Consider the following 24,855-nt stretch of genomic DNA (forward strand, 5'->3'; position numbering starts at 1 on the left):
GTATAGTGGTATCTGAGAGGTTAAGTTGCTTAAGCGTCTTATTCTTGATTTCTGCTCAGGTCATGACCTCGGGGTTGTGAGATTAAATCCTATGTTGGGCTATAGGTTCCGGTTAGAGTTTGTTTGTGCCTGTCCCACCCCCACTGTCCCTCCAAACCCCACCCGCCCTGCTCTTAAGCACAGGTGCTTGAACTTGCTCTCTCTCTCTCTCAAATTAATTAATTAAATCTTTAAAAAAAAGAGTTGGTATATGGTTGAGAGGATTATCCACTTTCTAGCTATGTGATGTTGGATAGGGCACTTAAAGTCTGTTGGTCTCAGCTTTCTTTAAGTGGGGATTTTAATAGTCACCTATCTCACAGGTGGGATGGTGAGGAATAAGTGAGTGACATGTGTGAAGACTTGAAACACTGGTGCATAATAAATGCTGCATCATGTTAGCAAATACAGTGTAGGGATGTCGCAGCCACGCTAGATAAGGTATCATACTAAGACTGTGTCCAAATAATATTCATAACAAAATCTGTGTTAAGGTAATTTAATCTTTTTGATCTAGAATGAAATGATCACTTCTAAACTGCAGTGGTGTTTCATTTAAAATGACTATCCAGCGGGCACCTGGGTGGCTGAGTGGGTTAAGCCTCTGCCTTCGGCTCAGGTCATGATCTCAGGGTCCTGGGATCGGCCCCGCATCTGCCTGCTTCCCCCTCTCTTTCTCTGACTACTTGTGATCTCTGTCTGTCAAATAAATAAATAAAATCTTAAAAATAAAATAAAATAAAATGACTATCCAATTTTATGTGCCTCATGGAATAGGCCCTACGTTGCTTTTAAAAAAATAAATCCCAGGTGGCATTTATCTCTTTCTCATAAAATAAAGTCTAGAAAAAAAGCATAGCCATTTTAATTTTATAACAAACAAACAAACAAAAAAAAAAGTCAAGGTGATGGGTAAGTGGGGCATTATTTTGATGACTAAAATTTTTACGACTCAGTTTTTTACGCCGTTTTCTCATAATCATCTCATTCTTTGGCCAATAATTTCCCAATTCTGTTCGAATGAAATTAGCTTTTAAGTGTTCAGGGCTGGAATTTCACTTTCACTGACATTTAACTATTGAGTTAATATTTGGAAAGACTATAAAAGACAGGATATTAATTTTTTAATATTGCTTTTATTACTACTCAGATGAATGTGTTCTTTGATAACAGGTGTGAACAAATTTTTTTTTGTAAAGGGCCAAATAGTAAACATTTGAGTCATATATGAATACATGAAAGGCCTTACAGTGTCTGCCGCAGCTCCTCAACTGTGACATTGAAACACGGAAGCAAGCAAGGACAACAAAGAAATGAATGAATGTGGCCATGTGCCAACAACACCATATTGAGAAAAATAGGCAGCAGGCCTGATCTGGTCTATGGACCACAGTTTGCTGACACTTGTTCTATGCAATTCTTTTTTGTTTGTTTGTTTGTTTTTTAAACATGAATGCATGCATACATGTATAATGTGTATTTGCACACTTAGATACATACACGGACATGTATTTCAAAATTATGAAGTGTAAAACATGCTTTTTAAGGAATTTAAGGAAAATAGGGAATTTAAAGAAGAAACAAAGTTTGATATTCTGTTTAGCATTCAGTGATTAAATACCCAAGGCTTTCAATTTGAACAAGGTGCACAGCTGCTCTACCATTCTATTTTTGCTCTAAAATCAACCTATAATGTTTAATATGCTTTTAATCAAAGCTACCCTTAAAAATGCTTTCAGTAGTCTAAAGTTATTGTGTAGGACTCTATAATAATGTTATATATATATCCCAAATTTGAGAACCACTGAGCCTAACTAAAGTAGAAAAAAAAGAAAAAAAGAAAAGCTGTGTTCAGATCAGATGTGTGGGCAGTGCAAACTTTTTTTTCCTAAAATAACTATCAAATTTTATGAGGGATTGGAGAATTCTATTGTGTTTCTTCCTGCCTGCGAATTTTCTGTTCTTCTTTATTTTTTTAATGTTAAGCCTTTCTAACTTTAATATGCATTAAAAGATTTGTTTGCTGCTACATATTCTGTGTGAATGTTCACAGATTAAGTGAACTATTACATGTAAAAGCACTTAATAAAGGACCTGGCTCAGTCAATGTTTGTCACGCTCGAATCAAACCCTGTCTGTCATATCCTTATACACATTTTTTCTTTGAAGGGTGATGGAGAAGAAATGACCCAACTGCTGCTTCTTGTCGTTCCACATTTACATTTCCATGTTGGGTCTTGAAGAAGAGTAGTAGGTATCAAATTTGAGTCCTGAGGCCTTTGCTTGAGAGGAACCTCTTCCTTGAGGATATTGATCGTCCATCCACTCTCCAGGTGTGAAATCACACAGCCCTGGTGCTAACTCATAGAGATGCATAGATTTAGATACCTGTTGTAAGAGAGCAAGATTTCAAATTGGGCCTCAGCTCTGCCCTTGCTTGTAAGGACAAATCACTTATGTGTTGAGGATGATAACCTGAATGGCTGAAGAGATATACAGCAAACCTAGTGCCTTCTATAATTGGGGCTTTTCCAGAAACCACTTCAGTAAGGAAGTACCCTCTATTGTTCTAGTGAAATTTGTAAGCAGAACTACCAATCCAGAATGACTTTTAGGATTCCGAATGTCAAAGTAAGTGTAGTACGCTGTAGGGAAAATTTAATTAGTTGTTAAAAAATTCCTTTCGATCCTGTGCTGGAGGAAATCAATGCGACTGGGCTAGAGGCCCAGTCCTTTAGAGATATAATTAACAATTTACCAGGAATGAATATATTCTCCTGTGAGAGAATACAATTGCCTTCTATTTATTAGCTGAACCAGTTTAAACAATCTAAAATTTTAATTTTTCCTTGGATATAATACTGTGAAGCTTCACTAGAGCGAAGCTAAAAAGTGAGAAAAATTATGCAGCTATTAGCATTTTCATTTCTCAAATCCAAACACCTGAAAGAGCCCTTCGCTGGTTTATAAATGCTCAGTGTTTTGACTATAGAGAACACATCACAAAATTCATCTCATGGCCTCATAAGTACCCAGTAGAAAAAGAGACAGCCGCAAGTTGAATTTGGTATTGATCTACATGATGTAACAGATTTATATGGATCACAGATTAAATGATTAATGTCCTAAATTCTCTCTCTCTCTTTTTTGTTTTTTGCAGAAAGAAGCCAGAACATATTATTAACCCTTTAAGAATACAACATAACAAATTTTACCATTTTACTGCTTCCTTGAGTAGGTAAGAAAAACCCTATCTTCTCTGAGTTATCCATAGTTCTGAAAAATAACTCTCTTTTGACCACATTTTTAAAAAATCTTCATGAAATGAATATCAGGTTTGATAAGGGAGAAATATATGTGAATTCTACAGCTAATAGATTTTTGGATTATTAAGTAACACTTCATAATATTTTGAATGATATGATAGTGAAAGAGTGAAAAGATCTTTCTCATTGTTTTAATGAGAACTGAAAACTATGAAATGAGAACTGAGCTCAGCCTGTTTCTCCTGCTGTGGGTAAAAACACCAGCAGTATTTTCTCAGCACTTACTTACTATGTGCCAGATGTGACTTGCATGACTTACTTTACATAAGTAACCCCTGTATTCCTTACAAGAACTCTGGGAGTAGATACAGGGATCATCCCCATTATACAGATTAGGGATTTGAGGCAGAGAGAGAAGAGGCAAGTAGATATACCCAAGGTCTTATACATAGGTCTGAGGGCGGCAGGCACTGGGAGAATACCAGCCCCAGCTATTAATTACTTTGAGAATAACTTCATGTTGTCGTAGAAATGCCTAGCCGTCAGATTCCCCTATGTCCTTAATTGGTTCTATCCAAATTTCTGAAAGAAGTAAATAAATAAATAAATAAATAAATAAATAAATAAAGCATTTACCAAGAGTCATAGCAGGCAGCTTTTATTTTGTGTTTGTACTCGTTACTTTACAATTGTTCCATGAATAAATAAAAGACTATATATATGTTAGCACAGTTTACAAACAGAGCTTTTTCTTTTATTTTGCATCCTTCTTTACACTCAAAATTCCTATGTTAAAGCAGAATAATGGGACAGAAAGAATATAAATGAATGACTTTTTATTCTACGAAATGAAGAATGTATTTTAATTTAATCCTTTCTACTAGAAGAACTGAACATGCGATCTTAAACTGGGCACAGCAATATCTGCTTTACTGTCTTCATTATTTCTTTATCACCTTATTTTTAAGTTAGAAACTTCACAAAATTTTCAAAGAAAAATATAGAAAATATAGAAACATCAGCCAGATAGGTTAAACAAATGCTAATATTAAACTTTGTACAGATCTTTTCTGATGAAATAAGTCATCCTCGAGAAAACGAAAGTTCTCTTGCTTCTTTTCGTTTCTTTCTGAAAGGTTTTACAATCCTGAAGATGATATAACCTTTCTATGTGTGTTCTAATATTTTAATGGTGTATGTGAAACAATAGGCCGTATAGTAATTTACATTTTGAAAGTTTACCTAACCAGTACCATACTGAGACTTTCTTTTGCCTTCACCCAACATTATATTGAGAGATTCAGCCAATTGATACAGGAAGATCTGGTTGACTCATTTTGTCATAAGTTATTCATTCTAATGTTTTAGGTCTTTTGGTACTTGGTATTATTAATTGCTGCTTCCAAATAACTTTAGCATTTGAAGATTTAATGCCAAAGTGGGTTTAACCGTGGCTTTCAATGCATCTTTGTCATTTGTGTATAAGAAATCTGAAGTTCTTAATATGTGTTACTATGCCAGTTTCTGTTTATGTTTTAGGGTTTTTTTTCTATTTAGAAAATGTATCTTTTAGTGCTAGAAGGATCTTGCTAACTAATTGGGTTCCTGGTTTTTTTAAACTGTTTTTGCCATATACAATATTGAAATCTGTTTTATTTACCCATGGATGAATACTGACTATTCCCAATGCAGTGTGAATACTGCCTTGGAAAGTTAAAAGGTACTTAAAAACACTCTCATTTGGTCCATGTTAATTGCTCATATTTCCTTCAAAAATCATGAGGGAAACTTAAGAACAACGATTTCCCTAATTTTTCTCTAACAATATAGTTAATTCTAGCATTTGTTTTAAGGTAAAATTATGAAATATCAATATGCATTAGTAAGATCTATAGATACAGAATCTTTCATAACTTATTTTCTTAAGGGAGTAGACGATTACTCTGGCTCAGTTGGTGAAGAAAGTAGAGATAACTAGCCTTTGGTGGTATATCTGAGTAAATGCAAGACTGTGTAAGCCTCCCCAGGCCAGAAGTGCAGAAAATTTGCAGATGGGGAAATCAAGGCCCATAGACATCAAGCAGCTTTAATCAAGATCATATAGTGATGGCAGAGCTAGATTCAAACTCATTTTCTCTTGGATTCCAAACTACTTGCTAGAGAAAAAGAATTGAGAAAAACTACCTAACTATTTGACACAGAAATAGCAATTTCATTGATTCACTAATATTTACTGGGATCCTTTTATGTGACTTGAAGGAATGATTTTAGAAAAGCAAGATGAGAGGCACCTAGGTGGCTCGTCAGTTTAAGCGCCTGACTCTTGATTCAGCTCAGGTCAGGAGCTTATTGTTATGAGATCAAGTCCTGCTTTGGGTTCCGGGATCAGCGGGTAGTCGCTTGAGATTCCCTCTCTCTCTGCCCCTTCCCCCTCCTCGTCCTCTCTCTTCTCTCTCAAATAAAAAATAAAGAAATCTTTAAAAGAAGGGTGCCTTCTTCGGCTCAGGTCATGATCTCCGGGTCCTAGGATTGGACCTGCATTGGGAATCCCTGCACAGCGGGGAGACTGCTTCTCCCTCTCCCTCTGCCCCCCCACCCCTACTCATGCTTGTTCTTTCTCTCAAGTAAATGAAAGAGAGAGAGAGAGAGAAAGAAAGAAAGAAAGAAAGAAAGAAAGAAAGAAAGAAATAAAGAAAGAGTGAGCAGGCAGGGAATACATAATATCTATCCAGAGAGGGAAAACAGGCTATTTAGAAATGGCAAAGACTCCTTCAGTAATATCACGAAAGTGACTATTATTTTTGCTATGCTAAACAATTTAACATTGTTTACCAAATAATTACCCTGTCTGGTCCCCTGAACCATGCCAATTAGATTAATTGAATGGGATAAGAAGAGTAAAAATGCTTTGTAACATACATAATCTTTGTAATCATTTGCTGTTATTGCTAATTATTCTATAAATTTATAATTTAATATTTCAAACCTAATACATGTAATTCTAAATGGAGAGCTTGGTATAGTATCTGAAGTTTAAGAGTCTTACTACTTCATGTAATACGTCTCTTTGACACAAAAGTTCCATGTAACATAACAGTGAGATGAACTAACCCTGACAGGTTGGTTGATTTTCAGCCTCTACTACCTACTAGAGGTATATTTTTTTTATCCCTTGAGCCTCATAGCAGATAATAATGGTACCAAGCTGGTTCCTGTACAGAATGTGATCGTTTCTCATTATCTCTATTTGTAAGGCCACTTTCATCTCGACCACTGCAATAGCCTCCTACGCCCAAGCTTGCTCTGCTATGGTCTGTTGGGCACAGAATGCGGTCTTTTATAAATCTTAATCAATTGATATAATTCTTTTGCTCAGAATCCACCCAGGGCTGCCCATAATATTCAGTGTAAAACCCACCCTCCTACTATGGTCAACAAGGTGCAATACAAGCTGACTTCCTGTCCTTCCCCGATGTCATCTCAACATCCTTCCCCCCAACTGAGGACTGAGACTGTGTGACATTCTCAGCTGTGTCTAGAACAGTGTCTTCATCTTGGTGGACCCTCACTTGCTAAAGGACTGACTAGGTATGCAAAGGTTACTGTGGAATAGACACTATGTCTTCAGTGAACATCAGCGATGGTTGTTGCATTTTTAAGGATTCTTTCAGTTTGTCTTAATAGAGTCAGTTGCTTCTGGAATGCTGAGGAACTTTCATGCACGATTTTGACACATGATTTTATAGCATTATGATAAAACTTTATTCTGGGGCACTTGGTGGCTCAGTGGGTTAAGCCTCTGCCTTTGGCTCAGGTCATGATCTCAGAGTCCTGGGATCAAGCCCGGCATTGGGCTCTATGCTCAGCAGGGAGCCTGCTTCCCCCTCTCCCTGCCTGCCTACTTGTGCCTACTCTCTCTCTGTGTGTGTCAAATAAATAAATGAAACCTTTTAAAAAAATAAAATAAAACTTTATCCTACTGATATATAATCTTGAATCTTAATTTATAGTATCAAAACCACAGAGACAAATTAAGCACAAATCAGCTGGGTAGAAATGAGAAATCCATCTCAGGAGCAGAAAATACTTATTATAATTTATAATTACCAGCCATCCTCTATCTAAAGAACAATATCAAGACTTGCTGCAATGTGGGTAACCTGGGTTGCTCTGTCGGTTACGCGCCCTACTCTTGATTTCAGGTCAAGTCCTGATCTCGGGGTTGTGAGATCTAGCCCCTCTTCAGGCTCCGTGTTCCCCTGGGAGCCTGCTGGAGGATTCTCTTTCTTTTTCTATGCCCCTCCCTCCTTTCACAATAAATAAATAAATAAATAAATAAATAAATAAATAAATAAAACCTTAAAAAAAACTTGCTACAACCTGCTATTACTTAGATTTTGCTTTATCTTCAGAATAGATGTTTATCTTTTCACTCATTGATGGGTGAATTTTAACACAATTTTCTGTAAAATAGGCTGACTTTTTTTTTCTTTTATTTTCACGATGCTCCTTAGGAGCAGCACTTGACGAGTGTTTACATTGTTGAGAACACTTGGCAAGAGAAAGACAAACAGTCAGACCACAATAACCTCAACAGTAGGGAAAAGAGAAGGAAAACTTGGTATTTTCTCCATCGTCTCTGAAAATAAGTATCTTGGCTTATGCTGATTACTATATCATCAGCACTGGGCTCTGGCCCGTGGCCCTCTGTGTGAATAATTTTAAAGGCAGATTAAGCATTCCAAAAATAAACTGTATTGGTAAATTAGGATATCCGATGTTTCCTTAATGAAAGCCTCTGCTCATCTGTACTATCAGCTGGCGGTTATACCCAGACCCCAAATTGTTCTGGCTCTTACTGAACAAGAACCTATTCCAGGGGTGAGGTTTTCAAGAAAGACATTTCATGGTTAACCAGAGACAGAGAAAGGGAGAATTGCCCACATACTCTGGCAGGAGTTAAAATAACAATAACAGTCCTCCTACTTAACGGGCTGAGTCATAAGCACATTCTACTGATTCCTCGGCAATTCCGAGCAGACTGTTTGGGCTGCAGTTCCGTAGGCAGAGGTGGGCACCACCTGCCACAGAAGGCTGTAGTTCTTGTCAGGATGGTGCTGTTAGTAAGCCTTGCCTTTTAACAGTTTGGCCAAATGGAGATAGGAAAAGACAACAATTGGGTGCTGATGGCACTCTTTCTAATGCTTGGACTCTGAAAGAATGGTCAGTATGCATTTAGTTATTCTGTTGCCCATGAGTGTAAGTCACTTAAAGAAAGAGGCTTCCTGTGGAATGTCTTAAGAGTCAAATCTTGTTGGATATTCACCTATCAGAACATCTTGACCACTGGCAGTAACCTTGTCTCCATCAATTTGGAAAAGGAGCTGAAGCCAATGGAAAATATACTTTTCTGCTTAAGCAGATGAAGGAAAATGTTGTGGTTACTGAAATACCTCATAATCCAAGGGCTGGACACCCTGGTACCTCCGCCTGGCCTCCAGTACCTTTCCTGAGCTGTTCAGTGCCCTTTGATGAGTTGCCTTTTCCTGATACTTTTACAACCCAGCCTCTCCACATGACCTTTTTTCATATACATCAATCATTTATTTTTCCTACTTAAAATTTTCCTATAATATAAAGTAGCCAACTCAGTAAAGACCCTTCAGAACTGGGCTCCAAGCAGCCATTTCTGGACAATCTCCAATCCCTCTGTCCTACTCAGTTGCCTGTCCATTCTAACCATGGCAGGAAACTTGTTTCTTCTTTAACTTACTTATTTCTCTTGGTAAGCCATGTTTCTTTCACATTGCTCTTGTCTTGTTATTCTGTAACTCTTGCCTAATACCTATTGTCCCTTGTCTGAAGAAGAAAAGGTATGTGTTTTCAATCCACATGTCATTCCTTCTCCAGCTCCCCCCCAAAAAATGATATTAAGTGTGCCTTTGAGGAAGAAGGGGCTTCCATAGCCCTTTAAGTGTATCTAACTACAGAAAAGGGGACGCCTGGGTGACTCAGTCGGTAAGTGTCTGCCTTACCTCAGGACATGATCTCAGGGGTCCTAGGATCAGCAGTCTGCTTCTCCCTCTTCTTCTCTCTCTGTGCAGTCTCTCTCTCATGTTCTCTCTTTAATAAATAAAATTGAGTGGGGGGGAGACCTACAAAAAAATCATCTTGGTGTGTAATTTTGTCCATCTCTGACTTCCTCCCCAATTCTGAGAGTCCTCCAAGGCAAAAGTGGTTGTCCTTTGCCTTATTTGTGCTTCCAGGACCATGTAATCAGATTTGAAACAAATAATATTTAATAAATTGCTGTTAATAGTTAATAACAATAATGAGTAAATACTGACTAAATAATGATTGAAAGAGGATGTGGCCATAAATGAAGATAAAGGAGGGGGAAAAAAAAACAGGCTGTAGCCCTAGGTAGCAGATTTACAAATGGTTTTAAGGTGGTAGTGGTGGTTTTACTGTCATTCTTTTGTGTGTGATCACTAACAACAGTAGGTTTATAGTCAGAAAGAAAAGAGCAGAGAAAGCGAACACCATGAGTCCTCAAGGAGACAGTTTAGGAAACAAAACGTTGGAGGAAACAAGAAAAGCTATGTTAAAGACAAACAGATAATATTAACAAAATATGGGGGCCAGCTACCCCTCTAAGGAAAGGATGAAGCCAAGTGAGGGAGGATGAAAAGACTGGGAGACCAAAGTAGAGGTTGTGTCAACGCTTCTATCTTCTACCATCTTCAGGAAAAAACAGAGTTTCCACTTTGTCCTTTGGCAAACATGAGACTGTCCTGAGATTATCTGTAAGTGGTTGCAAATTCTGTCTCCACATTGGCTGGAAGACAGATGCTACAGGAGGACCAAGGGAAAGGTTGGACCTTGGACCCTCTTGGCTCCATTCACACAAGAGAGTGAGGGGCATGAAGAAGGTGATTGCGGAAGAGCAGGAAATGCTCCTTGCTCAAGTTTGCCCCCCTGCTTCCTCCATTTCAACACCTGCAAACTATCCCAGTTGCTACCAGGATTTGCAGTGCAGGCCATAAATGGAGTTTCATTTAACTATATTACTTCTATTAGTCTCATCCGTTTTTTTTTCTTTCTTCCTAATCTTACCATACATTGCTTTAAACCAAGTATGTTAGTTAGGATGGCTAATTACTAAAACAAATAGATGCAAAACACATTATCACTTCATTTCTTGCTCAGTTAACAGTCCTGCCTGGGTGTTTGGGTCATAGTCAACCAGGGATAAAGATTTTTGGGATTCCTTTCAGACAAAGGGATCGTTCCATTTATGGTTTTACTTTGTCATTGTCGCCATCCATCTGGTAGGGGGGCAAAGACCAAGGAGGAGCACATGGGAGTGTAGAAGAGCCAAACTTCCATTGGTTAGAGCTGAATCGTATGACCACACCTAACTGTAAGGATAGATAGGAAATATACTCCTGCTATGTGCTCAGGAAGAAGAAGAAAGAGATTCTGATGAACTGCTAGCAGTCTCTGTGAAACCAAAGGAAAATCTGTCTCCAGTATAAATGCGTTTGAACATTTGGGTCAGTAACTCAAACCCTGGTGAGAATAGATGCTATCAATGAATCAAAATCAATAATCAATAGAAACAAAACTGTGAATCATAATCTCAGTACCATGTTTAAATAGTAAATGTATTTGAGATATCACTTCATCAAAGTTCAATTTTACAGCACTACACAAATAAGGTAGTTTTTAAAACTTTCCTTATAGAACTAAGCATTGTATCCAGAGGATAATTGTGAAAAAAAAGCATAGTGCCCAATACTGCTCCTATTTTTTTTCAATAATTTCTTAAAAAAAAAAAGAGTTTTATTATTTATTTTAGGGAGACAAGAGTGAGAGAGCATAGAGAGGAGGGAGGGTCAGAGAGAAAAGCAGACTTGCCACTGAGGAGAGAGCCCGATGTGGGACTCATCCTGAGACCCTGGGATCATGATCTGAGCTAAAGGCAGACGCTTAACCAACTGAGCCCCCAGACATCCGTTTCATAACTTCTTTCAAAATGAATCAACTGATTAATTAATAGATGAAGAAGCTTCATTGGGGATAAAATAAATGCTGGTACTTTAATGAATTTCTAAAATTCATTATAAAAAGACATGACTGGGGCATCTGGGTAGCTCAGTGGCTTAAGCCTCTGCCTTCAGTTTAGGTCATGGTCTCAGGGTCCTGAATCGAGTCCGCATCAGGCTCTCTGCTTAGCAGGGAGCTTGCTTCCCCCTCTCTCTTTCTGTCTGCCTCTCTGCCAACTTGTAATCTCTCTCTCTGTCAAATAAATAAATAACATCTTTTTAAAAAAAAAAAAAGAAAAAAGACATGACTGGGACAGTCAAAACTCATTTGAAGCAAAGGAAGGATATTCCCTTTTAAAGAAAAATAACAAGTAAAGGTAAAATACTGAGGGAAAGACCACCCACAGTTTGTATTTTTGCAAACATTTAAAGAATTATTGGTCTGATGAACTCACAAATATCATACATAAGCCTCACAGTACATTTTGTATTTGTTTCATGTATTATTTGGAGTAAATATTGCTATTTATATGTAGGGTAGCAGTGCATCTATTTTTTTATGAATGGAATATCATGCCACAGTGTTGTGTAAAAGCCATTCTATCAGCTAGATATTCTATAAAGTCAACTTATCTGCTAAATAATTCTGTCATGGAATTTCAGTTTCCTGTGCCTGTGGAATGCTTGGATATGTTAAAATACTGCCTTGCAGTAAAGGTATGGTCACTGTTTTTTCCTGGAAGGTTAAAACTCCTTTTTCCCTTTGAGGAATAGGTAGCAATTTAATCAAGTTTCATGGCATCAGAGAGCATGTTAAATGAAGAAACCCTAATAAACTGGCCTTTTCTATAAGCATAGAAAGAAAGGAAATCTGAGGTTTCAGCCAGTGTGGAAAGAATGGGAAATGATGAACAAAAAATCCAGCATGCTGAACCCAGAGGCTGATTCCTTCCATGTTTCTGTTAGATATTTTTTCCTGAGGAGTAGAATGATTTACTTAAACCTCCTAATTTCTTGTGATTTTTTTTTTTTTTTACTTTTTCTCTTCTCACCCAATCCCTGCATTTTTTTTTTTTTTTAATGAGTGTCAAGGACTCCAGTTGTACCATGTGCTTGGTAATTACTACAGAAGGCAATCTGAGTGAGACAGTTGCAGTTTCTGTAAGAGAAATTTAGAATTCACCAAGGCAAATACTTTAGTGAGGGGGTGCCAAAGCTTGAGTCATTTGAAACCATTGTGAACAGAGCTCTAGGAAAAATCCAGTTGTAATCAATCCTAAATAAAGAGCAAAGGACCAAAACAATCAAAAAGACCTTTTTCCAGAAACAGACTGCTGTGATACTAGAAAGTTCTTGCCACTGGGAAACAGTGTATATACATTCTTGTTTTTAGTACTTATTTCCTTTCAGCATTAACTAATTTGCACTGCAAATACTGGTAGCAACTAGTTTACAGTTAACTAATTTCGGTTTACAATCAAAGTTGGTCTTGTTTTTGGAACCTAAGAATTCCTTTTTTTTTTTTTTAATTAACATAAATGTATTATTTGTTTCAGGGGTACAGGTCCATGATTCATCAGCCTTACACAGTTCACAGCACTCACCATAGCACATACCCACCCCCAGTGTCCATCACCCAGCCACCCTATCCCTCCCCCAACCCAAACCCTGAGTTTGTTTTGTGAGATTAAGAGTCTCTTATGGTTTGTCTCCCTTTCTGGTTTCATCTTGTTTCATTTTTCCCTTCCTTCCCATATGATCCTCTGTCTTGTTTCTCAAGTTCCTCATATCAGTGAGGTCATATGATAATTATCTTTCTCTGATTGACTTATTTTGCTCAGCATTATAGCCTCTAGTTCCATCTATGTCTTTGCAAATGGCAAGATTTCATTTTTGATGGCTGCATAGTATTCCATTGTATATATGTACCACATCTTCTTTACCCATTCATCTGTGGATGGACATCTAGATTCTTTGCAGAGTTTAGCTATTATGGACATTGCTGCTATTAACATTGGGGTGTACATGCCCCTTCGGGTCACTACTTTTGTATCTTTGGTGTAAATTCCCAGTAGCGTAATTGCTGGGTTGTAAGATAGCTCTATTTTCAACTTTTTGAGAAAACTCCATACTGTTTTCCAGAGTGGCTGCACCAGCTTGCATTCCCACCAACAGTGTAGGAGGTTCCCCTTTCTCTGCATCCTCATGGAACCTAAGAATTCTAAAGGAAACTTTGTTTTAAAAAGCACCCTGAATAGCATTTGCATTTTCTTGGAGCTTACCTCCTTGGAGATGCTTCTCTGACCATCCTATTCAAAATAGTGCTTTCCTCTTGCCTTGCTATCTTCTTCTCATGTTCAATTTTATATTAAATACACTAAAGGTTAAATTTAGTAATTTAACACAAAAATAACATTAATATTCTTATATGAAATATTACATTTTACATTTTAATTAGGGTTTAGGTTACTGTATGATCACCTCATTAAAATGTAACTATCAAGAGGATAGGAATTTTGTGTGACCTGTGGCATTTTGAGAGACCTTCCTGTGTGTCAATATAAATATCTTATATCTCCCCCCATTTCCAATCCCACTGCTCCCTTCATTCAAACTCTTAATTGCTCACTCATTAATTATTGCATTATTGGCCATCTATCTACTTTTCCTGTTTTTGATCATAACCGTCTGCCACCCTTTCTCTGGCTTGTCTTATCAGTATCGTTCAAAGCTTCTCAGTGGTATGCCATTAATAATGATACAAGTTACACTGCACAGCCTGCCAATGGATAGCTCATCGTCTAGATGCTTACCTCTCTTGGTAGCATCTTCCACTCCCCCTATTCTGGCATTCCGAAACTTCCTTGATGGTTTCCAGCACGTTTCCAGCTCCCTCACTGTATCTTTGCATCATTGTTTTCATGTGTAGAATTGTGCCCTTTCCACCGTGAATACCCCTCAACACTGAAAGCAAGTTTGCCATTCTGAAGTCTCCCATGAATTTCTGATTTCTTGGGAACTTCCCTTAACTCCTTTTACACCTCTATTAAAGCATTTGTCATATTGTTACGTGTCACATGGGATGTGTTAGTTTCCCTCAGTAGCTCCTGAAGGCCAAAAGTGAGTCCTTTTTTTTAAAATATTTTATTTATTTAACAGAGAGAGAGATTTCTTCTTTCTCTCTCTCTCTATCAAATAATGAATCTTTAAATAAATAAATAAATAAAAATAAATAAATAAATAAATAAATAAAAACTGGCCCTTAGTGTAGATGAGTGGTCTGCTACTACTTGGTTTGGCCAAATGAGATCTGTGAGCCATTCTCTGAAAGTGTTTATACCCACATCCTCTAATCTGATGCTATATCCTAACATTTCTCTTGGTAATCGTACACTGTATTCTTTATAAGCATTTCTCTTTGGTAATCGTACACTGTATTCTTTATAGGCTTTCAAAAAATCATAAGAAAAACATTTTCATTTTACTTATCAATGCTTAAGCATTTTGAGAACCTTAAGTAGATTTTGTGATTTTCTTTCCTTGTTTTGAACCAAAGGCTCTATATACAACCTTTAAAAGACCATGTAGAATAGTCCATATGCTTTCCCATTGTTGAGAAGCCATTTCTTAGCCTATATATTACTTCTGGTACCCAAGCTCTTCAGCAGAAAATTGAAAAGAATTTCAAAAATAGTTTAGAGATTAACACTGACAGAGACAGGAAGATTCTCCAGATTTTCCTATTCATTACTTCTATAAAAATATTCAGGTGACTTCTTAGACTTACATATCAAAAATCTAAAAATTACAAAGTGCCAAAGGAAAGCTCAGACAGAACCTACATAAATGAGCAGATTTACTGCTGTCATGCTCTTCTTGCCTCAGTTCATCTGGAAACTCAGGAAGGTGAGAAGTCCATAGTGACCTTTTCTTTACAGAGACGTTATCACCATAACACCTCTAACCTGTCCAGAGATTTCTCAGCAACCCTATTTGTCCCCATGTCTCGCCTCCTACTGCCACTAAAAAACATAAAGTTCCCAACCTTATCATGTTAAAAATGTATTAGATTTAAATTAAAAGTAAGCACAATGAGTATATTTAAAAATTAATATACTTCAAGAATTTTCTTTCCCAGAAATGTGGTTTTTTTTTAATTAATTTAACATTTTTTACATTCCTAATCATGTTTTTATTTACTCTTGGCCAATGTTAAGTTTGCTGTATGCCCGATTTGCTATGATAAGTCAATTTTTATATCCAAATGTTTTATGTACGGGCCCACCATATAATATTGCCACATCTGTGGCTACATTAAGACCTTCACCTATAAGACTGGAATATATTGTCTTTTTAGAAAGATTTATCATTGTGGATATTTGTTGACTTGAATATTTTTTCCATCTCCATTTTTTACCTTCTCATAAACATAGACAAATTACATACATTTCAGTCCTAGAGGATTTAACAAATTTATGTCACATCATATCACTCCAGAAGTTTGACAGAATACAAATAACAAGCCATAAAAATTGAGCTGATTTCTTGAGTTCACTCCAGGGTACACAAAGATAGGTCTGCTCAGAGAAAGAAGAAGTCAAACACTATATGAAGACAATTGGATCAGACTTGAGTTATGAGGGAATTCTAAATGATGCCCAATTCAAATGATGGTGAACAAGCTATTTTCAACTTATAGTTCCCCTGAGTCACCATCACAGGCAGTGGTGGTATAGCACGACATAGCACACAGGCTGCCTGAAATCCAAGAGAAAGAAAAAAAAAAAAAAAAAGAAAGGAGAAATTTATCTGCTGTTTATGACTCATACTTTAGTCTTATGTGACTCATAGTTTACTTTTCTCTAGACGAAAATTAATATTAACTAGATGTGGGGCTCTCCATGAATATAGATGGTCAACATATTTTTAAATGCATGTAATGCAAATATTTTGCCTTCTTCCATTTTTTTTTCTTTTAAATACATATGACTCAGAAAGTTTATATTCATGTAGCACCTGCTATGTCCTCTCTCACTGCATTTACTGTGTTATCTTGTAACCTACATTTTTCACCCATATCTGCCTTCCTGATTATAGTGTGAACTGTTTGTGGTCAGAATCCATATCTTAATCACCATTGTATTCCAAATGCCTAACAGGATTCTAGTATAAAGCTGGTATTCAATAAATGTTGATTGAATAAGATACCAGAAGCATAGTAAAACAGTTGATGATTGATAACTATCTGAAAATTAGATGAAAGCTCAATACATACTCATTAAAGTAGTTTATTATAAACAGTGCCTCTCAAGGAAAAACTTAGTTCTTCAGTCATGTGGGCTCTGACTTTTTCTCAATATTGTTCTTTTTTTTGTTTGAATATCTGATCAGATGAATGCAGACCTGACCAGACTTGTGTGTCTTTGTAACCTGCTGTAATATCTCAAAAAAAAGCAATAATAATAGTAATTCTGTCTTATATTACACATCAAAAATCAAGTAAAACATCCTCTAACACTATATAATTCAATGAAAAAGAGCTCTACAGAGGTATTAGCTGAATGGACAATAAACTGAAATCAAGAAAATAAGGTAGGGGAGCCTGGGTGGCACAGTCAGCATCTGCCTTTGGCTCAGGTCATGATCTCAGTGTCCTGGGATTGAACCCCACATCAGGCTCCCTGCTCAGTTGGGAGCCTGCTTCTCCGTCTCCATCTGCCATTCTCCCTGCTTATGCTCTCTCACTTTCTTTCGCTGTCAAATAAATAAATAAAATCTTTTGAAAGAAAGAAAGGAGAGCGCCTGGGTGGCTCAGTAGGTTAAAGCCTCTGCCTTCAGCTCAGGTCATGATCCCAGGGTCCTGGATCGAGCCCTGCATCGGGCTCTCTGCTCCTTGGAGAGCCTGCTTCCTCCTCTCTCTCTGCCTGCCTCTCTGCCTACTTGTAATCTCTGTCTGTCAAATAAATAAATAAAATCTTTAAAAAAAAAAAAAAGAAAGAAAGAAAGGAAATAAGGTAAATTTCTTTCAAAATGGTATAAAACCTAATATTTTTATCATTCCCCATCTTACAACAAATGGATGTAAGTAGGCAGATGATACAGAAAATAGAGACACTCTATAAGCCATTTTGTTAAAAGAAAAGGTTATGTTTTCTTTTAATTATTAATTTTAATTAATTTTTAATTTAATTATTTAAATATAGAATCCAGCCTCTCATTTGAATCCCAGTCACACCAGCATAGTCGAGGCCTACAGGCTCCTTTCCTAAAGGGACCGTTTCTAAGAGACGCTCATGCCTCCTTCCAGTTCATGTCTTATACCACTGTTGGATTAATCATTCTACAAAATATGCTTGGTTATGTCATTCCTTTGTCTCACATCTTTCATGGGTGTTTTATGGCCTTTCAAAAAGAGGCTAAGCATGTCTCCTTTGACAGTTCTGCCATTGCCTTCCTGTCAGGCTCTTTTCCCAGTGTCCCACATCACTCTGGAACATAGTGAACAATTGTGGGCTTTACACATGTTCCTCATTCATTTGTTTAGTAAACATTGTTTTGTTGCTGAGCCTACTTTGTGCCACGCACTGTACTAGGTGCCGGAGGTGCAGAAATGAATTAAACACAACCCTCTCTCCAGGAGCTCACAGCCTCCTGAAGAAGACAGACAAAATAGGGAGGAGCATTCAACACAAAGTGCAAACTAGAGTTTCAGAATGTCAAGATGATGCCTACGCCAAGTCTTAAAAAATTATGAGACGTGATCCTCCATGCTCATTCTTCCTATAAAGATTTCCCTCCTTTCTTTGACTAGCTCCTGCTTGTCCTTCAAACTCAGCTCAGGTGTTATTTCCTCCTGGAAGGAGCTGTTTATGTCCCTCTACGGCTTCCTTTTTTTTCGGGGATGGTCTTTGTGAAACGTTTTACTGGGGGAGATTCACACATTCTGACCCTATCTTAGGCCAGAGCATGATAAGAGGGCAACAGGAGCTCTGGGACCCAGAGGTGGCTTAAATGGAAACTGTAAGAACCATGTCCAAAGGCCAGCTCCTTGGTACTTCAGTTTTCCCTTTATGAAATGGGACAGTGATGTTCCCTTCCAGGTCAGAATCACTGTTGGATAAAAGTGGGGCAAAAGCCACAAGAAAGAGGTTCTCCACCCTCAGAACCTGCCTCAAAGCCCCAACCACATATCATGGAGCCAGAAAAAGGGAACATAGAGCCTTTCCATTAATGTTTTCGAGTAGGTTTTCAGTTACTTGTTTGATGAATTAAGATCTGTCATCTTAGAATTGAAAGGCATTTTAGCAGCTGTATATGCCATTGTTCCATCAGTCAAAACCACAATTGATTCTATAATAGTCATAATAGGATGGATGTTTGGCTTTTGCTTAAGTACATCTACTGTTAAGGAGTGCATTAGGTTCAAAGAAATATAGATAAATGCTATGACGTTCTATGGTAAGCCCATATACTTACTGTATTTGGAATAAGACTTCAGTCTAAACATATTAGAAGAAATCTCACATGGCTTGCATTTGTGGAAGGAGAATTGTTCATCAAAATATGAAGGAATTGAATAGATGAGATAAAGTAGTGGGAAGCAGCATCAATGATATCTTGTTTATAATTCCCCAGGTTTTCATCCTTCCTTCTGTCTTAAATAGCTAAAAGCAGATTCCTGTCATGGAAAACCATAAAGTCATTAATTTTTGCCTATATCCTTCTCTACCTCCTTCACTTCCAATTCTCCATCCTTCATTTATTTTCTTTTCATGTTGACATTTTCTTCTCCAGCTTTTTGGCTTTTGTTTGGTGGTTTTTTGTTTTCAATTCTAGTATTTTGTGATATATAACACAGCCTTCAAGTTTATCTAAGTTATAGCTCTGTTCCTCTCCTATAAAGAAATCTCTGAAGCATCTTTTCCTCGAGGACTGGTCATTGTTTTTAGATCATAGCCACTTGAGTACCCAGTCAGGGCCTTTTTAGATGTCCAGAACTGAAGGATCTTTACTCCATAGTAGTGCAAGTAAATACTTAGACCTAATTTTTCCTTGGGAATGTCTGTAATTCCATAGACACATGGAATTGGTAACCAAAAGAGATTTGTCTGACATGTCTAAAATCCAAATTACAATTTCTCTGATGCTTCAATTCATACTTATTTAAAGAAAACTTCAGTGCAATTCTTATGATTGAATTTCTCCTTGTATAGATAAGGATTGATGTATTGGTCAATATTGTTCAATATTGATGTAAGGGTCAAAATGTATTTGTTCAATGCTTTGTAGTTTGTTTCATGCATCTGAAACTAACATTTGGGTTTAGTGCCCTAAGTTTACAAAGCTAATAAGTGGGAGAGTCAGGATTCAATGCTAATTTTCTGGTTGGAAATCTATTATTTCCTCCACTGTATCTTGGTACCTAAGTGCTACTCCTTAGCTGAATAACATCAGTAAAAGCTAGAGCTTTGGGGCATTTTAATTAGTATTTATTTCTATTATGTATATAAGGTATGCATTAGCCCTTTTATATACTGTGAAAGATGGGTCAGAAATAATGTAGAGCTATGAAATAGAGGTTGTACCCCATGGTCACAGAAAGTATCTTACCAGTTCAGTATGGTAGATTGTTATCAGTGGAACTAGATTGTTATCCAGTGTTATCTGGATGGACTTTCTAGGTCCAGTCCATTCCACTAGCCTCACCTCTTGGTGAAGAAGCAAACAATGATATGGATATTAGTGGATTTGGCTTTCATTCCAGATTTCCCTAGCAGGGTTTAACTTGGTGAAATAATTTACTCTCTCTCATCTCAGTTTTTCAATATGGGACAAACCACACACTGGATCCAGTTGCTAAAAATGTTCACATAAAAGGCATAAATAATAAATAATGAATGAGTAGAGTTCATTGAGCACTTCCAACTTATGTGGGATTATGCTTTATTTCTGTTTTGTAATTCCACCAATAACCTAATGCTGGGTTTTGTACGGTGTTCAATATCATGAGAAATAATGCAGCTATCAACTTTCTTCCTACAAATTGTTTATTAGTCATGGTGTGTGATGAAGAATGAATCCTCTTTACAGGTATTTTATAGTCAAGTCTGAAAAGAACAGAGAAGACATGAAACAAGTATCTGGATTCTCAACTTAGACCTTTTTCGTGCCACCAAGACCTTTTCCCTCAGTTTTGCATGGAAGACAAAGAGAAGGGATGAGGGTTATAGTCAGTTCATCGACAACTATTTAAGCTTTGAACTCAGCATTTGTAAGCAAAGATGTGGATTCTACATAAATTTCTAAAACCGTTAGGGGTCAAAACAAAAGTTTCTGTTTTGCTATACTGATATGAATAGTATAGTATAAAGCATAATAAGCCTACATGGAAAAGGGAAACAGTATTTATTAATTGTATTATATAACTAGTTGTTTTACTCTTTCGTTCGTTCTTGGATATGTAGCAGTACAAAATTACAATGCCAGTGTTTTTATTGAATTGGTACATTACATGATGACAGGGCAGAACATATCATAGAAAACATTCTAGAACTATCCGTGCCAAGAGCATTATAAAAATGGAGACATGCCTATCTGGCACAGAGTGTATTTTTCCTTTAGATTTTCCAAGTTTTCATTGTTTCTCCTTTTGCCAATTTTTGAGAGTATTTAATGCTGCCTAGTAATAACTATAATCAGTGACTATTTCTGTGCTTTGTGATCTTTTTAATATCGTAATCCAAAGAAAAACAGTGTGGTTTGTGGTCATATGGGAATCCTGAGAGAAAAAGTCCTACTCTGCTAAATGACATTTTCAGCATGCATCTAAATTATCTAGATATTAAAACATTCAATTACTTCCTTGAGAACTTGCTACTTCAGAAAATCACATGTTCACAACATGTTTATTAACCTACATCCATTTCTAAAATGATTTAATGGATAAAAAAATTTATAACCGGATTTGAGATATTTTAAGCAAATGTGCTTTTGCCCTAAACCGTTATTGAATGCCAAGGAGTATCTAAAATAAATATTCTAAAGACAGTTTAAAGATGTAGATTGACTGAGGACAAGTTACTGCTTTCAAAATACAAAGTGAATTTTACCACAAACAATGGGTAATTTTAACCATTCTTCTGAGATATTTCTGCCTCCCTCAAGTAGGATTAGACACAACAACAAACTGGCATATTACCAGGAAGCTGACTAAAAGCAGTCAGTCCTGTGATTGGACCCGATTGCCTCCTCATAAATGTACTAGACTGAGGAAGTGAAAGCTTTAACCTCTATTTATGAGAATGACCTTGTGACCTATCAAGATAATTGTCTCAGAGACATCTGGGTTGCTTAACTGGTTAAGTGGCTACCTTCAGCGCAGGTCATGATCTCAGGACACTGGATGGAGTTCTGCATCTGTGTCCCTGCTCAGCGGAGAGCCCCCTTCTCCCTCTGCCTGTGTTCCCCTGCTTGTGCTTATGCGCGCTCTCTCTCTCTCTCTGACAAATAAATAAATAAGTAAAATCTAAAAAAAAAAAAAAAAGGATTATTGTCTCAACCTTCTACTTAAGTTATTCTACAGGGTGATTGTATATGTAATACTATCACGCCCTGTTCTTTTCTGAAACCCTGTGAAGCAGGCTTTCCTGGAAGCATGAGTCTCCAAACTTTAGTATATCAGAATCACCTGTTGAACTTCTTAATCCAATTTCCAATCCCCATTCCCAGAAATTCTAATTTATTAGATCAATAGCAGAGGTAATTGGCTGAAAACACTTTAAGGTACATTGGAGTAGATGATTGCCGAATACTCTGTCAGTTTCATGATTTAAGTACTTTTTCTGAAATGAGACAAAATAGTTTATCTTAAAGATATTTCTAAACCTACATGTCACATGGTCTCTCTTATGTACACTAGGTCTTGCTCAGGTCTAGTTATTCTTTGAACTTGGTATCATTTTTTACACGCCCTTCAATGGAGTTAGAACTTGAGTCCAAAGCTACCATGCCTGAAAATTAGATTCAAAACCATTGTCTTCTCACCCAGTGAGCTAGTGTTGGCCAAACATCCATAACTGTCAGAACGTCTTTCCATGTTTTTATCTCGAAGTAGGGGATTGATGATTAATTCATTCAACATTCAACAAATATTTGAAACCCGTCTGAAGATTAAGTGGCATTTAGGCTGGTTTATATATTACTATCTGTGTTAGTTCTGTGCATCTAACTTTTGCATGACCCTTTTCAGACTTTGAAAGAGACTTTGAAAGAGAAATATGAAAACTTCCAATTAAGTAGGTAGAAAATCAGAAAATGGTGTCTTTTTTTAGTACAACGTGTCTCTGCTTTGCATCTTTAGCCCTGAGAAACGAAATTCATCCGTAGCTTAGGAAGACATTAGAACTGTCAGGGACATTTTCTTCTAGGTGGTTCTACTTACTTTTTATTTCTTCCCTTAAAATAGTGGAGAAAATATGACAGTTGTACCTTCTTTTCTTCTATCTGCAAGCCCTCAGGGCATATGCACTCAGGAACTTTTGTTTGATATGCTTGAATAAGTATATCTATGTGCTACTTGCTCTAAAGAACAGAAAGTATAAGAACTTTCAGAGTTTAATCCAACTATTTTTTTTTGCACGTACAATATTCCAGTAGTCCAATGATAAGTGGAAGTCCAGATGAAAATGACTCTTTTTAAACCAGTCTTTAAATGCTTTGGTTTTAATGTGCACATATTAAACCATTGGGCAGAACCAACAAAAGTGTGGTTTTCACCACTTCCAATATAATACGTCACTTGTCATTTGAAAGTTACAATTCACTCATTAGCAACATTTGCTTGAATGGTAATTAAAAGAGTATTCTAAGGAAGATAGATAAAAGAGAAATACTATTTTTATGGGGCACCTGGGTGGCTCAGTCGGTTAAGTCTCTGCCTTCCCCTCAGGTCATGATGCCAGGGTCCTGGGATCAGGCCCCACGTGGGGCTCCTTGATCAGTAGGGAGTCTGTTTCTCCCTATTTCTCTGCCCTTGTGCCCACTTGTGCAGTCTCTCTCTCTCTCTCCCCCGAATAAATAAATAAAATATTTTTTAAAAAGGAGAGAGAGAAAGAAATATAATTTTTAAAAAATCAGTAATGTTAGTTTTTCTAAGAAATCATATTTCTCATGAGAATTTATTGACCTAGTAGTTATCTGAAAGATCTAGAATATTAAGTAAGATCTTATACATGTTTTGTGTAAAGAAAATTTAAGTTTATTTTGTATTTTATTCATTTTACATACATGAGGGATAACATGAGAGCTACTGTGTACTAAATTATAATACATAATTTCTTTAAAAAGTGATACCTTAAAGTAAATTTTCAGAAGGTAATAGGTCCAGTTATTGTTTATTTATAACATGTATTCTGCCTGATTTCAGAAAAGATTTGATAAGTTTTACAATTAAATTATATATAAAATAAGAAATAGAACATAGTACCAAAGTCTTAGAATGGGGTAAATACTGTAGCTAAGCATTAAAGTTCCTAGTAATTAAAAGAAGATGTGGAAAGTGATAGATTACTTGATTGTCTAAGAAATATCAAAAATTGGCAAAATACATATCTTAATTCTAAATTACAATATAAATTAATTTATTGTGTATATCCTTGTGCTAGATACAATCATATCACAAAAGGGTATGTTTTCAAGAGTGGTTTTACAGAATTAGAAGCAGACTTTTGGTTTGCCTGTGGGCAAGTCCAAATTATTTTTCACAGGAAAAGAAAAATAACTATTTAGATATATGTGAATTCATGTAAGTACCTGGATAGAGACTCAAGTAAAATCCCAGAGTTTTGAAACAGAGCATTACAGTCTTAGGCCTGGACAGTTTGAAAAGCAGATACACTTAAATACAATAGAATCTCAGTATAGAAGAGATCTAATTATTGATACTGCAATTAATATTCTAGAAATCTGATAAATGATAGTGGGGCTGCCTGATACACCCATCGAAAAGCTACAAAATGTATCTGTACAAATCTATATTAATTATCATATGAGATGTAAATTTTTCTATTTATTAAGTAATTAAAAATTGGAATATATCTACCCTAAACCATGAACTGTTCTGCCATACAGACATGTTTTATATGAAGTTAGTTATTTAATTTTTTTCTGTTCCTTTTTGTTGTTGTTGTTTTGTTGTTCCTTCCATTGTTTCACTTATATATCTCTTCTCTTTCTTGGGATTTCTTAGCTATAATTATCCAAGAGATTTGACTACTTATAAGGCTCCTGATTCAAGGTAATAAAACCTTCTACTCAGTATGAGGAAAAATAGTTATTTTACTCAGCAGCCTTAAACATCTATGCATAACATCTACCTCAAAACAAAATTGAATAATTTTACGTAAATAGATAAGGAATTAATCCATATACCATTTCAACTGGGAGCTTAATCTGAGAAAGACTGTTTTCATTCTGGTTTTAATATGAGGTGATATACATTGAGT

General features: G+C 36.5%; 1 protein-coding gene across 25 annotated transcripts in view; it reads left to right on the forward strand.

Moving 5' to 3' along the window:
* Positions 1 to 24,855, forward strand: part of MAP2 (microtubule associated protein 2) — a 288,045-nt gene that overhangs the window by 181,636 nt on the left and 81,554 nt on the right. For 21 of the 25 annotated variants that reach the window (XM_047720938.1, XM_047720931.1, XM_047720933.1 and 18 more), the window contains one exon: positions 3,200 to 3,277. The exons of the other annotated variants lie outside the window; for them this stretch is intronic. The gene's annotated coding sequence lies outside the window, so the exon portion shown is untranslated. The remainder of the gene's footprint in view (positions 1 to 3,199; positions 3,278 to 24,855) is intronic. 25 annotated transcript variants of the gene reach the window in all.

This window comes from Lutra lutra, chromosome 3, assembly GCF_902655055.1.
Source record: "Lutra lutra chromosome 3, mLutLut1.2, whole genome shotgun sequence".
Lineage (NCBI taxonomy): Eukaryota > Metazoa > Chordata > Mammalia > Carnivora > Mustelidae > Lutra > Lutra lutra.